At 34.6% G+C, this 13,637-nt stretch overlaps 1 long non-coding RNA gene across 1 annotated transcript; it reads right to left on the reverse strand.

The window, feature by feature from the left end:
- Positions 1–2,794: 2,794 nt before the first annotated feature.
- On the reverse strand, positions 2,795–11,264 carry LOC145968061 (uncharacterized). Its single transcript, XR_014437659.1, has 3 exons — positions 10,774–11,264; positions 7,366–7,651; positions 2,795–4,475 (listed from the first exon to the last, which is right to left on the reverse strand). It is a non-coding gene; the product is annotated as an uncharacterized LOC145968061 (long non-coding RNA).
- Between the last annotated feature and the right edge of the window lie 2,373 nt (positions 11,265–13,637).

A 13,637-nucleotide genomic window follows, 5' to 3' on the forward strand; every position in this document is an offset into this window, starting at 1 on the left:
ATCTAGGGGAGATCTTCCTTAGCAAAAAAGCGAATGATTATCTCTCTCTGTCCATTCTCTCTACCTTCTTTTTGGCCCTTTTCTTTTTTGCTTTAACCTGGGACATTTCTTTCTTCAGCTTCCAGAAACTTTTTTGACTAGAGTACTTTTACAGATAAGTTTATAATTATGTAACTTGTTTGTAATTTACAATTGACAGAGATATTGTTAATTTCTATATTTTATCAATTAATCGTTTTAAATTTACTTATCTCGCGATTATGTCACAATTTTCTTTCCATTTATTCTTAATTGTCCTTCCTCTAATTCCTGTTTTTACTGTATTTTGTTTTTATCTCATTGTTTTATTTCTTTATTTTCTCTTACTTCTTTCTGTCTTGTCTGTTTATCTTACTCCTATTCTTACATTTTTTCTTTTAACATAAAATACTATAGCATTCGAATTAAACTACGATTTGATTCATGAAAAAAATATGTGATTATACTACGTTGCAATTGGATAAAGTGCTTTCTATTCTCTTTCAATCCTCTTACTCCTTATCCTGTGTAGGGAATTTCTTTCATTTTGTAATGTCTTGTAAATATGAAGTTCATTTATGCGTAAATATGCTATTTTTTTTTTAAAGTATGATAGTATTAGATTTATGCTAGATTTTATTATCTTTATCTATTTATAAACTATATAACTGTCGAATATATAATGTGGCAATTACACTCATAAAGTTTTGTTTTAAATTTCTTTTTGATGAGTATTTGATGATTTTTATTTTATTCAAGATATAAAATTAAATAATCAAAAGAATTTGCAAAATATTAGAAAAATATTACAAAATGAAAATTTAGCAGGTATTTATTAATTTTAGTGGAAAATGTTTCTTTTGAAAATATTAACATTTAATGCAGTTCTCGTGAAAAAAAGTTTTTGTAAATATATTTATCTAAAATCGTGACTCATATAATATTCATGTTAGATAAATATTTTTGTTGACTAAGTTTATATATATATGTTAGAATATTTTTTAAATATGCATATTATCTCGAAAAATAACATTTACAATTTCTCGTCTTTGTCCTCCTCTTGTTGGGCCGATCAAAGAGTTAATAATCGCGTTAACATGCAATCAGCGTGATTGAGATCGGTTGCGGTGGCCTAAGAACACATCGCTTGAATGGAACTCAGGCTCCCGATACAAAGAGGGTCGCGGAGGGTGAAAACTCACGAAGGCGAATTCTCCCTCCCTGCATTTCGCGTGCACTGATCCTCCTCGCATCGTCCCTGCACTACCAAGCTCTCTTCCTATTGGCAAAGTGACCTTCATCCAAATTTCTTTGTTGCGCCTACGCTTCGGAGGGTCGATGGAGCGAGGAAATTCGCAACGACAAGACAGAGAAGGGGAGATGAAACTAGAAATGGCGGCCTCCTTACTTTTACCTTCGACGCGAGAAATAAAAATTCAAGACGAATGGCAATTTTACTCGAATTATAGTTTCCGATATAAAATCGCTTGCCAATTTTTGACACAATAAGTAGTGATTATTTCTATCAAAACTTAATGAAATACTCGCAAATATGAAATTTTAATATATTTTATGATATTTTTACTTATCTGCGATGTTTGTTAAAATTTGTATAGATTGCTGTTAATTTTCTCGGATGATAAATGAAAAAATAATTATATTATTAATATTGAAATTTAATTGAAGTACAATTGTTTATTGTAAAAGATTTTTGCATTATTTTATATTGTCTATATTTAATGAGATATTTTTATTGTTGACATTTTTAAAATTATATTTAACTCTAGTCGCCGCTGATTATGAGGTTGCAACAGGTGGTGAAATAATTTTCAATGCAGAAAATTTGTAAATACAACACTTTTCATGCGAAATCTTTAAAATATCTCATATTATAATTAATATTCTAATATTCATATTATAATTAATATTCTTCGTCTATACTTTTGAAACAATTATGAAAAGTGATAAGAGTTGTATGATTTATGTTGGTAGATGTGAGAAAAGTTCATTTTTGGTGCGCTTATATATCGTTTCTCTTAAATCATGAGAAAATAAGACGGAAGAATAAGGGATAATTATATTAATTACAACGATTAATCTTTCTGTCATTTAGCTACTACTTTAAGACTTTGTCGAGAAAAACTGCAGTGGAATATAGAAAGAGATGAATAGTTGCATCTTTTTATTAAGATAAATGAAAAATCAATGAAATTAATATAATGTGATATCTCTTAATTAATATAATGTGATATCTCTTAATTAAATTATGATAAATTTAGGAATATAACAAAGAGTAATCATGTACGTTTTTATTCTGCTTTTAATTATATGGATTGTTTCATAAATTAACAAGCCAGAAACTTTTCGATCACGTATATTTTTATAATCAATATTGTGGTACATAAAATATAAAATGGTACATCAAACTTTAAATTAAATTACGTCAAAATAATAAAATGTTAATCAAAGAATTTTTATTAATTGTTGATAAATGCATTTATGTGCAATTTTGCTTACTTCAAAAAAAGGATTCATAGTTCTAAAATAGAATTGGAAAATATTTGATTAATGTAATATTTAAAAAATCAAATATTTGCAGGAATTATATTAGGAAGTTAAGACACACGCAATAAATTAATCGGTTCACACATATACTTTATTTTTCACATTGCAGTTCTATATAATAATTTATAATGTAAATATTATATAACTTATAGTGCAATCTTTTTTAATACTATTCTATCTTTTATTGTAATATTTTATATTGTACATATTTATTTCTTTTAGATATTTATTAAATATCACATATTGTATATTATCTTTCGAAAATTAGAATTTAAAATCGAAATCTGAACATTTTTTTCTTTCGTTAATAAAACAATCGAGTTATCAGTTCGCAAGGTTTCTAAATCTTACAATTTTTTATCTTTGAAATATTTTTCTTACTCATTAGATTGTAACATTCTTTGAAACTATTTTTGAAATCTCAGAATCTTTAGAATTGACAGAGATGGAGGTTCAAATTTAAAAAAAAATTTATTTCTAGGAGAGAAAAAGGAGCTTGTCAAAGTTTAAACTCTTTGTCTTTGTTTTATATTTAGAACTTTGACAATTTCGACTTTTTGATTGTACAGATTTCGATTTTGATCTATAGATTATCAGATTACAAGATTCCGCCTTAAAAAAAAAACACGCACACACACGTCGATGAAGATCACGAATCGAGAGAACGAGACGTCGGGATGAGATATCGATCCTGAATAATGGCGGATGCGCAACAACGACGACAACAATGATCATGGAAGTCGTCGATGGCGGCGGTGGTCCAGGAGGGATGCTGCGGGAAGGTTGCCAGGCAACGTGCGTCCACCCTTAAACCGCGCAGCATCCCCACCGCCACCGGGATCCCTTCGCCGCCCTTTCGTCTCGGTCGATACAACCAACAGCCGCGTCCTCGTCCTCTACGCCCCGGGAATTCCCCGATTTTCATTTAGGAGCTTTTCAGCTTTAAACCCGACCTCGACTATCCCCATCCGTTCATCGGAGAGAACGCTTGCTTTCCACCATTGGCCACTCCACCCACTCCTTTTCTCTTTCTATTTTGATGCTTGACGCGCTTGACGAAGAAAACATCAGGTATCTGGATTAAATTAACTCTTGATGCCCAATAAATTCATACTTTTTGATTAATAGCGACCCAAAATATTATAAAAATATTTATAGTAAAAGTTAAGAATTTATAACTAGAGAGATATATTATTATTTTAATTTCATGCTACTTTAAATTTCAAGAGATAAAATATTGCTTTTAATGGATCTCTTTATAGGATTTTAGAAAGTAGTTTCAGTAGATTAAAAACAGTGATGAAATGGCAAAGCTGGAAAGCGCGTCTATTAAGAAGATAAAGTTTAATTTAGGATTAATAAATTCAACTAGTAATTATTATGTGATATCTCTCAACGATTGTTAGTCAAAGTAGAAGCTCATAAATTATGTTGATATACCATAATTTTATAATAATGAAATTATGAAATAATTTTCGAGCATTGATAATAAATAGTATGTTAAGAATACGATTAATTAATCAATTTAAAGAAAAAACACAATAATACGTTAATTAATAATTAGATTTACATTCTCAAAATCCGAGAGAAGTAGAAATGGAAAGGCTGTCGTCGACCTTTGCTACTAACCTTGCGTAACAGAAATCTTTTTGAGAGGTATTCGACGAATTTAAATCGATTACTCTCGATGAAGATCGTTGAATTTGGTCCGCTCTTGGCATTCACCGCGTGCCTTATGAATTTTGAAAAGTTGGCACATGGAAGCCCGCAGTGAACGCAAGGAGCACAGACTCACACTTCTTCTCTTCTGGTTAATTTTTCCCTCAGACATTATCCGATGATACATCTCGTTGAAATTCGTTACAGCTCCCAGAGGCTACAATTCAGCGATCCTGGAAGGCACACTTTATCATTCTTGAAAACATTTCTTTTTTATCTTCTCGATTCTATACTAAAAATATTTTTATCTCGCACACATACGGTGACTTTTTAATGTAACGATTGTCACAATTATTTCTCATTCACGTTTTTCTTCACTTGTAATGAACGCACACTTATTTAAGCGTAAAAAAAATATAATCCGGATAATTCTTGCAATATATCTTTTACAAACTTAATTCAATTCAACACACAATCACGAAACTAGAATCACGTGATGAGATAGACATCTGATGAGATAAACATTTTACATTGGGAATAATTGCAATCTGTTTTTTATTAAAATGTTGTAGTTAATTGAAGGAGCCGATAATTTTTATTTATAGAGTATTTTCGCCTGCTTTTTTTTTAAATTTAATAAAATTTCGTTTATAACACATTAAAGCCACGTCATCTTAATTTTAATGGATGCATTTGGACTATTTCTGAGATATGGAATACATCGCACAGACTCGAAGCGAGCATGATGAACGCCGAAACTGCACTATGGGACGTTCACCCTGCGCGGTGCCCTCGGTCAAGGGGGGGTCGGTGCCGTGAGGGAGATCGTGGAGGGGAGACAGTTCGTCACAGTGCTAACGTAACTTATTGCTTATTTCGCGGGGGGTGCACGGCTCCGTGTCGATCGAGGGGTGACGGGATGATAGGAGCAGCTGACGTTAGGGTTCCATTGTCCGTAGATATTCGCATAATCGAAAAATCCACCCTCCCTCCCCCTCTCCTTCATCCCCCTGTCTGTGCTGCTGACCGATCCTTACGCACTTTTCACGCTGAACATATGGGATACTGCAAGTAACATCGACAGTGATCCTGATTGATAGTTCCATAAGCTTGCGGTTGCCACTCGAGATTCGCCTATTAATGACGTTTCTTTCGGTCGTTGAACCCGACTTGATATAATGATCTTTCTCGTATAAAAATTTCCCTCGATTTTGTCATATTTTTAATATAATTTGGGTATTTATTTTCTTTTTGCTTAAAAAATGCATTACATATTTATTTTTAAGATAAAACATTTATAAGTACATTAATCAAGACTTGAGAAATTAAGATGAGAAAGACAACTGTTAAATTAAAAAACAAGCATATTAAATTAAATGATAAATTTTAATTCAATTTAATAATTAATATTAATAAATAAAAGTTTGTCGATTATAAAAAGTACAAAAACATTCCACGAAACAATCATCTCTAAAGTCTCTAAAATATTTTCTAAAATTTATCAGAACTTTAAAGTCCATGCAAACTCGAAAGCGTAATGTAAAAATTTTTTTTAAGGGTAGAACAGAAAATAAAGGGAACAAAAAGTCGTTCCGCTTTTTTCTCCACTTCGAGGGGGTTTGCTAGATTTAAAAGGCGTCGGAGGGTGAGTCTTTGACAGCTACGGTTGCTCGAAGCCCTAAGGCTAATTCATATCTATGGAGAAATAGTGGGACAGCGCAGCAGGGGCGAGGGGGAGGGGGAGGCGTGTTGCTTGGTCTTCGCGACACAATGAGGCATTCCCTCGAAAGACTGGGACTTGGTCGGCCGGAGCTGTGGGTCAGGGTTACCTTCGCACGCGCGCGCACGCGATAAAGAGAGAGAAAGAGAGAGAGAAAGGAAGAGAAGGGGGTTTAAACATAATCCTCGCGAGTAAGGGGGCAGGAATTTAATAGAGAGATATTTAAATGTCTTTGACATGTGTAACATCTGCGCGACGTAGGGCGATGCCCTGATTCTGTTCTATCGGCGAGAAAAAGTACTCGGATGAGAAAAAAGGACAAAGGGCGACAAATACATGAACTAGAAATAATTCCAAAATCAGTCCGAGATAAATCGATACACGCACCGAATAAAAATGAAGCATAGATTCATTTTCTGAAATAATCAATTTATCAAAATTATTCCGTGAAAAAATTATTGTTCGATATATTAGTGATATTTTTGTTTCGTTGAATTAATTATTATACAAATACAAAAAAGTAAATGTTATATAACAAATTTATGTAAAAATATATCATATAAATAAGTTCTTAAACTTTATAAAAATATATTTTTTCATATTAATATTGTTTTGTAAAATATAATATTATATTAAAGTAGTTATATTAAAGTAGTATTAAAGTATATTAAAAACTGGTCATTATTTACTCTGTGATTTATACATACACAAATTAATTGAAATTTTAAATAAATAATTGAATATAAAATATCAATTTCTCGATATAAAAGATATTTCATTGTGCGTGTTAGTTTAGTAATTTAATCGTTGACGAAATTGTCGGTGATTGTTTCTGAAGTTCTCGAAGAATCATAGAAGACGAGGGATGTAAAGGGCAGGAGGGTGTGTAATCGGGCGTGGCAGTATAAAGCTAATTATAAGTGCTGTAAAGTCACAGGGGTAAGAACGACGCTGACACGATCAAGATATATCGACCCCGTCGAGATGTTCTTTCTTAACTTTCACACATAACTTTCCGATAGTTTTATCAAGATTAATAAAAGATAAACATAATAATAGCGATTTATAAATATAAAACATGTATTTATGTAAATCCGTCAATAATACGTTTCTTTTTTGTATAAATCACTTCATTAAATAATTTAATTCTTATATATCTGTAAATTGTTTTTAACACCATGTCTTTTATCATTAATATAATTGTTTTTTATTCTTTTGTACGATAAAAATATTTTAATAATCGTAATAAATTTATCACGCTATAAAGCGCATTAAATCAATCAAGATTTAAAAAAATATTATTTTTTTAATTGATAATTTAATTATTAATAGAAATAAATCTCGAAATTAAATATTCGTGTCACCCTCGATCTTACAAAGATTTGTTACAGTCTCTCTCTTACCACCAAGTTTTCTCTCGTCCTTCTTCTATCGAGATTCAAGATATTAGCGCTAATTCCTTGATTTTTTCCAGGGATGATACGTGAATGGCTCGCGTCCTGCGACCGCTCGTGACGTAAGCGAGCACGTGCACGTCGCAGCACCTATTCAGGTGGGGTTGGAAACGTCACGGATACACCAATCCTCCCCTGAAGGCAACACGCCTTCAAGCCATCGATCCTGGCGAACCTACTTCCATTCATGAGAGTTCGGTACCGGGCCGACGAACCGCATGGTTCTACCTGGTATCTGGAACAAATCAACGCATTCCTCGCGAATGAAAAAGAGAGAGCGTGATTAATATTCCGGTCGTTCATTACAGCTTTATGATCCTAGGTCAGTACTCTTCGTAATAAATCCTCTAATGCCATTAACGTGTCACGAATTCACCGGGGTTCTCCGGTTTCGCTTTTCACTATCTTTAATCTAAGTCCTTGGATTTCATCTTTCGAATCTAAACCTTTAGCTTTCAAATCAATTTATAAGTTTCAATTTGTTTAGGATTTTAGTCATAAATATTAAATATGAATTATAGTAGTTTACTTCAAGCAAGAAGAGCTTTATTGCAAAAATATCAAGAATATATTTTCGCCGCATATTTCATTCTTCTGCGCACAAATACAGGCCATAAAAACAATAACAAAATTTCTTTACAAATATATTAATATAATCAAAAATTTTTTTCTTTTTAATTCAATATTTTATAAATCTTCATCATCATTACTTTCGGCTTTTAAAAAAATATTATTCTACGATATAATTTTTCATTTCTGCATCACACTCTATTCCGAAATTTATACTTTTATTTTCTATTGGTTATTGACTCTTGTTTAGATAGATTTTTTTTTATACTCATTGTGATACACACAACGATATGGCGGATGGAGACATTGCGTCAACCGTTTGCGTCGATTATGGCACGACAATGTTCGCGGCGCGTGCAAAACGCTAAAAATAGAAATCCGCTGCGAGAACCTCGATCGAGCGCGTCAGCTGATCACATATTGACAGTTCGATAAGTTACCGCGCGGCATAGCTTCAACCGTCGAAACTGTTCCGCGCGCAATTAGTCGCGCCTCCGCTTCGCGAGGACAACGGAATCCTGCTTTCCCAAGGATCGATTAAACGTTTATCGATAAGCATCGTCTCGGCGAAAATAAAACGGCCATCAACTCTAGAAACGTTCGGGCGCAAAAATATTTTTACGCGAGGCAAACTTGTGTTCTATGCATTTATTATATTTCAGATAGTTACATATTTATGTAAACAAAACAATAGTGACATTAAAGTAGTGTGGATAAATTCTATTCTTAAAAATAAGAAAATTGTAATATAAGTAAGAAGGATTGATGAGAGTTTGAGTGAAAAATAAATGAATTGTTTAATTGATTAAAATAATTAGAACATTTTTTTATTATAATTGATTATAATTAAATTATATCGGAGAGAGATATATCAATTGGAAAGATCACAGAGACGAACCTGTTTGTCGAAGAGACTTAGAGCGGAAATTGGAGAGCCTGGAGAACGAAGAATCGACGCGCGAGGAATCGCGAGGACCGGCTCGCTGGAGTCAGTTTCGTGACAGAAAATTACGAAAATGGTAATTAGGCACAAGGTAGCAGCAGCGGCGACGTGTGTCGGCTACGGCTTATTCATACTTCGTAGCCATGGCGATCCTGCACTACTGATAAAACAACAGTACACACCATAATGTACTTACGCGGAATAGGGGGAACACCTTGCGTACCGGGTGTCACGAAAATCGCGCACGAGAAACATGGCGTGAAAGAGGAATCGAAAGCGAAACCGCTTTTACGATTCTGCGAGATTCAAGGATCTCAGAGATCCAAAGCGTCTCGATATAAATGTACTCATTATTAATTTTAACAATTTAAAGACGTTCTATTTTTTTAATATAATTTTTATTTTAAATAAATTTTACTTAATTATTCTTCGTTATTTCTCTCGATGCGTGCGTGTAAAAATTAATATTGTTATTAGATGCGTAAAAAGATTTCTTTCATGTAATCTCTTTTGGAATATATCGAGGGAATATATTTTTCGAAGCAAAGGGTATAATCATGTAAAAAGGCGCTGCCATTTCTAGATGAATAATTGTCCGGATTGCAATAGTTTCAGCCTCGTTCCGACATATGGTGAACTGATGCGCAGAGTGCGCTTTTATCGAAATTCACAAGCCATATGTCGCCTCTTCTTGAATGAACTCTAATTAAGAATTAACGAATTAAAATATCCTTGAGTATCTATTTCGATACAAATAACAGTTTAAATCAAAGAAAATATGTTCTTGAAAAGCTTGCGATATTTTGCTCGAGCTATTATTGCTAAGCAAAAGTTAGCTTGAGAAAAGAACCGAGGACTCAATAAAGAAAATGACATCCACGTGCGTACTTGATAAGAAGCAATCAAGCACCCGGCAAATATCGAGGTCAAAAATCTGGTTGGAACGAGAGGAAGATTGTTCCATTGATAGAAATCTCGAGGTATGAATTTATATAGTTATATGTTATTAATACACTATTGAAATTTCCGGCAAGAAAGAGAATACGTAGTAAGAAAATTAATAAAATTGATAAAATGGCAGAATCAAAATAATTCTCTTTTAATTCTAATTATATTAAGAGACAAGAGTAAAAAGAGATTTTAATGTTTCGATTAACATAAATAATTATACATGAATTTTAATTTTAAGAAAAAAAACGACAGAATTTAAAAAATTTTAATATTTAAAAATTTTTCTCAATTTCTTAAATTTTGATTATAATATATTAAATACAAAATGTTAAAAGCAAAAAAATATATATTTAAATAGATATAAGATTCTAAAAATTCACTTCCTGTTGTCCAAATAATCCATCACAACACCAATTAATTAGCTATCATTGTTGAATAGTGTATAAACAACTTGACAAAACCTAAGAAAGTAACTTTATTATCAATTATTTACATTAAAATTTACATGCAATAAAATCTTAATTTATAAAAAAAATTAATAAAAAAATATATTCGACAAGACATTAAATAAAAATAAAAAATAATTAAAAATTGTAAATAATAAATAAAAAGTACAATTAGCGAATAAAAATAACGACACTTTTAAAGATACTCGATAGCAAAAAAGCGCAAATAAATAAATTACTCGAGATTATATTAAGTTTTTAAAAAATATCGCGATCAATAAACCAGTTCTAGCAACAGAGATCGATGCTAATTGAAACGCTTGATCAAGCAATCGAAAGCGGGCTAATTAATCAAATGAACGGCCGGTGGGGTTGAAGACGCGAACGAGAGGCACTCGACGACGAAAGGACCTTCGGGATCAGGGTCGGATATGCGACTGGCATTACCTGGCGGCCACTCGCTTCCTCTTCTTTGTCTCCCAATCTTTCTCTCTCTTTCTTTCGCGCGCTCTCTCTCTCTCTCTCTTTCTCCCTCTCTTTCTCTCTCTCTCTTTCTTTTTTCCCAGCTCTTCTGTGGGTGCAGCGCGATTCTACTTGTAACTGCAGCGACAGGATCGCGTAAGGATCCATCCACCCATCCACGCAAGGATTTATTCCGCAGGATAACGACAACAGACGAATGTTGCGTCACGAGATAGGCAGGTCGATGACGATGATGATGATGATGATGACGATGACAATGACAACGATAACGGCGCTTGTCGGCGCGTCGGTTTGAGAAGAAGAGCGACGTCAGCGGCGGCGACGGCGAAGAGAAGAGAAGAAGAAGAGGAGGAAGAGTAGAAGGGGTCGTTTTCGCCGAACAACGATGACGGCGGCGGCGGCAGGACGGTGTTGTTGGTTTGATGGTCGCGGGACCACTGCGCCCTCTCCGTCTTCGCCCGCCTAGCCCTGCCCCTCGGTATCAACCCCTAGTGCCTGTCCCCTCGCCCCGGGCTGCCCCGGAAATCCCCGATCCCCCCGCCATCGACCATCGCTGTCCCCACCCCCGTCGAGTTTCTACCCCTGCGCGAGATATTATGTATGTATACCCCCGGTTCCGGTACCGCCGCCGGAGGGAAGAAGGAGGCGACGAGCCTCCTGCCATCCCCGAAAAGCGTTTCTGCCGCCCCTGGCGCGCATTTTCCATCCTACGACGGGATAGACGGAGTACATCGCCGACTTTGAGAATCGTGAGACGAGCGGAAAAGGGTAAAGGAGGGTGGGAGGAATGAGAATGTGGTATCTTCAAGGCGCAAGCGTCACCCAGAAAATCAAGGCATCGTCGTCGTCGTCGTCGTCGTCGTCGTCGTCATTGCCGTCGTTGTAGAGGTGCTTCCCGAGAGTGGCGGCCGAGAGCTCGTCTGGTCTCACCTGGACAGTAGTGAGGGGGACGATGGGAGTAGCGGGAGGAATGTACGTCGTAGGGTCAGATTGCCCCATCTCCGTTCAAGGGCGTACGACCTCCCCCTTCTACGAGCAACCTTCAACAGAAAAGAGAGATCCGGGGGGCTCCTTCCTTCCTTCCTAATTCCTATCTTCCCCTCTCTCTCCTTTTTTCCCTTTAACCTCTGCCGCTCATTTCTTCCTTGTTCTCGCGCAGGTCCCTCTCTGTCGGTGGGGTAACATGTTTTTCTATGCAATCTCGCTTCGTCTCGCTTCCTCTTTCGTCCTCTCTTCCGCTTCCTCCTCTTCCACTTCTCGTAACCAGGAAAACGAGATTCTGTGCGCGCAGTTTTTCTTCCCTTCGCTCATCTTTCAAATTCTACACGCGTGTAAGTGTTTGCTATCGACGGTCACGAGGTCTCTTTCCGGAGAAGAGTTGTAGAGGAGGAAGGGGCGAGGAGGAGGAGAGTGAATCTTGGATAGGATTTTCGACGAATGAACGATTAAGATGATGATAATTTTCTAATTATATATAACGTCTAATCATATCGTTGATCAGCTGAAACTACTTCGATTTCAATTCATTCTGATAATCACTCTGATCATCTATTGTATATTCATCATTCTCAATTTTCTCAGATTCCTTCGAGTTCGAGGAATTGTTCCTTTCTGCTGAAAACAAAGTGAAAAGTTCCATTCGACGAAATTATAAGCCCCGCCGAATACTACAGTGCAAAATATTCACGATTTTTCCGTGGGATTACTTTCCGTAAATTCCTTCAAATAACTCTGCCAACGTTTTCACATCGCATACAAAAAAAAAAACGCGCAATCGATAAACGTCATTGGACGAATACGAAAACATGAATTCATCAAACTAAGAATTTTTTATTCATTACAAAACATTAGAGAAAGATTTTAACTAAATTTGTTCAAACATAATATTAAGAAAAGTTCTTTGTGAAAAAGAAATTATTATTATATAAATAAATGTCCCGAATTGCGCAGAAATTAAACAGATTTTTGCGATAAGTGTAAGAGAAAAAGAGAGAGGTTTTCAAGATGTTTTAAATTTTTATAACAAAAACAAGAAATCGTATAAAGAGTACAAAAAATAATTTTAAATCTTACAAGTACTAATTGTAACACATAAGCTAATAAACATATCATTCTCTGTGACTCTGCACTTTAGCCTGTCGATATTAGATGAGCCACGATCAACGGGATTATCTTAATCTTATTGTGAGAAGGACATCCCGACTCGAGAAAATCGAATCTCGGTAGTAGAACGACCTCGGGGACCATAAAAGTCCTCGGACGACGTGGACGAGGTCGCTCTAATAGCCACCTGCTGTTAGACGACCGGAATCCCCGCGGCTCCTACGGAGAGCCGACTTTAAGCCAACCAGATTTAAGAATTCCAAAGATGAAGAAGGAAGTAATGGCTTTCGATCATCGAAAAAGATTCATATATAATAATCGAGAAAAAGTACATTATGTTGTATTGTTAGAAAAGAAGAAGCTAGTCAAAAAAAGAAAAAGAAATTATATGCAGTAAAAATAATAAATATATATATATATATATATATATATATATATATATATATGTTATAAAAATTATATAAAAATTTACATAAATAAATTTTTTAAGTAGTTAATAAAATAAATAATGTAAAAATTACGTGTATATTCAAATATATATGTGTATCTAAAAATATTTAAAAATTTAAATTGATTAAGATATTGCGAATATCTTGACATCAAAATGTGTTGTCGTTAAATATTTTTGTGCGACTAAAAAATATTTTAATGTGCGACTAAAAGCCCTGTATATAATAAACCAGTCCGATGTGAAACAGATTGAGTCAAGATCGTTTTCGAAACAT

Source organism: Camponotus vicinus, unplaced genomic scaffold (genome assembly GCF_025532165.1).
Source record: "Camponotus vicinus isolate PSW18456_S1 unplaced genomic scaffold, iyCamVici1.0 SCAF_3, whole genome shotgun sequence".
NCBI classification, from domain to species: domain Eukaryota; kingdom Metazoa; phylum Arthropoda; class Insecta; order Hymenoptera; family Formicidae; genus Camponotus; species Camponotus vicinus.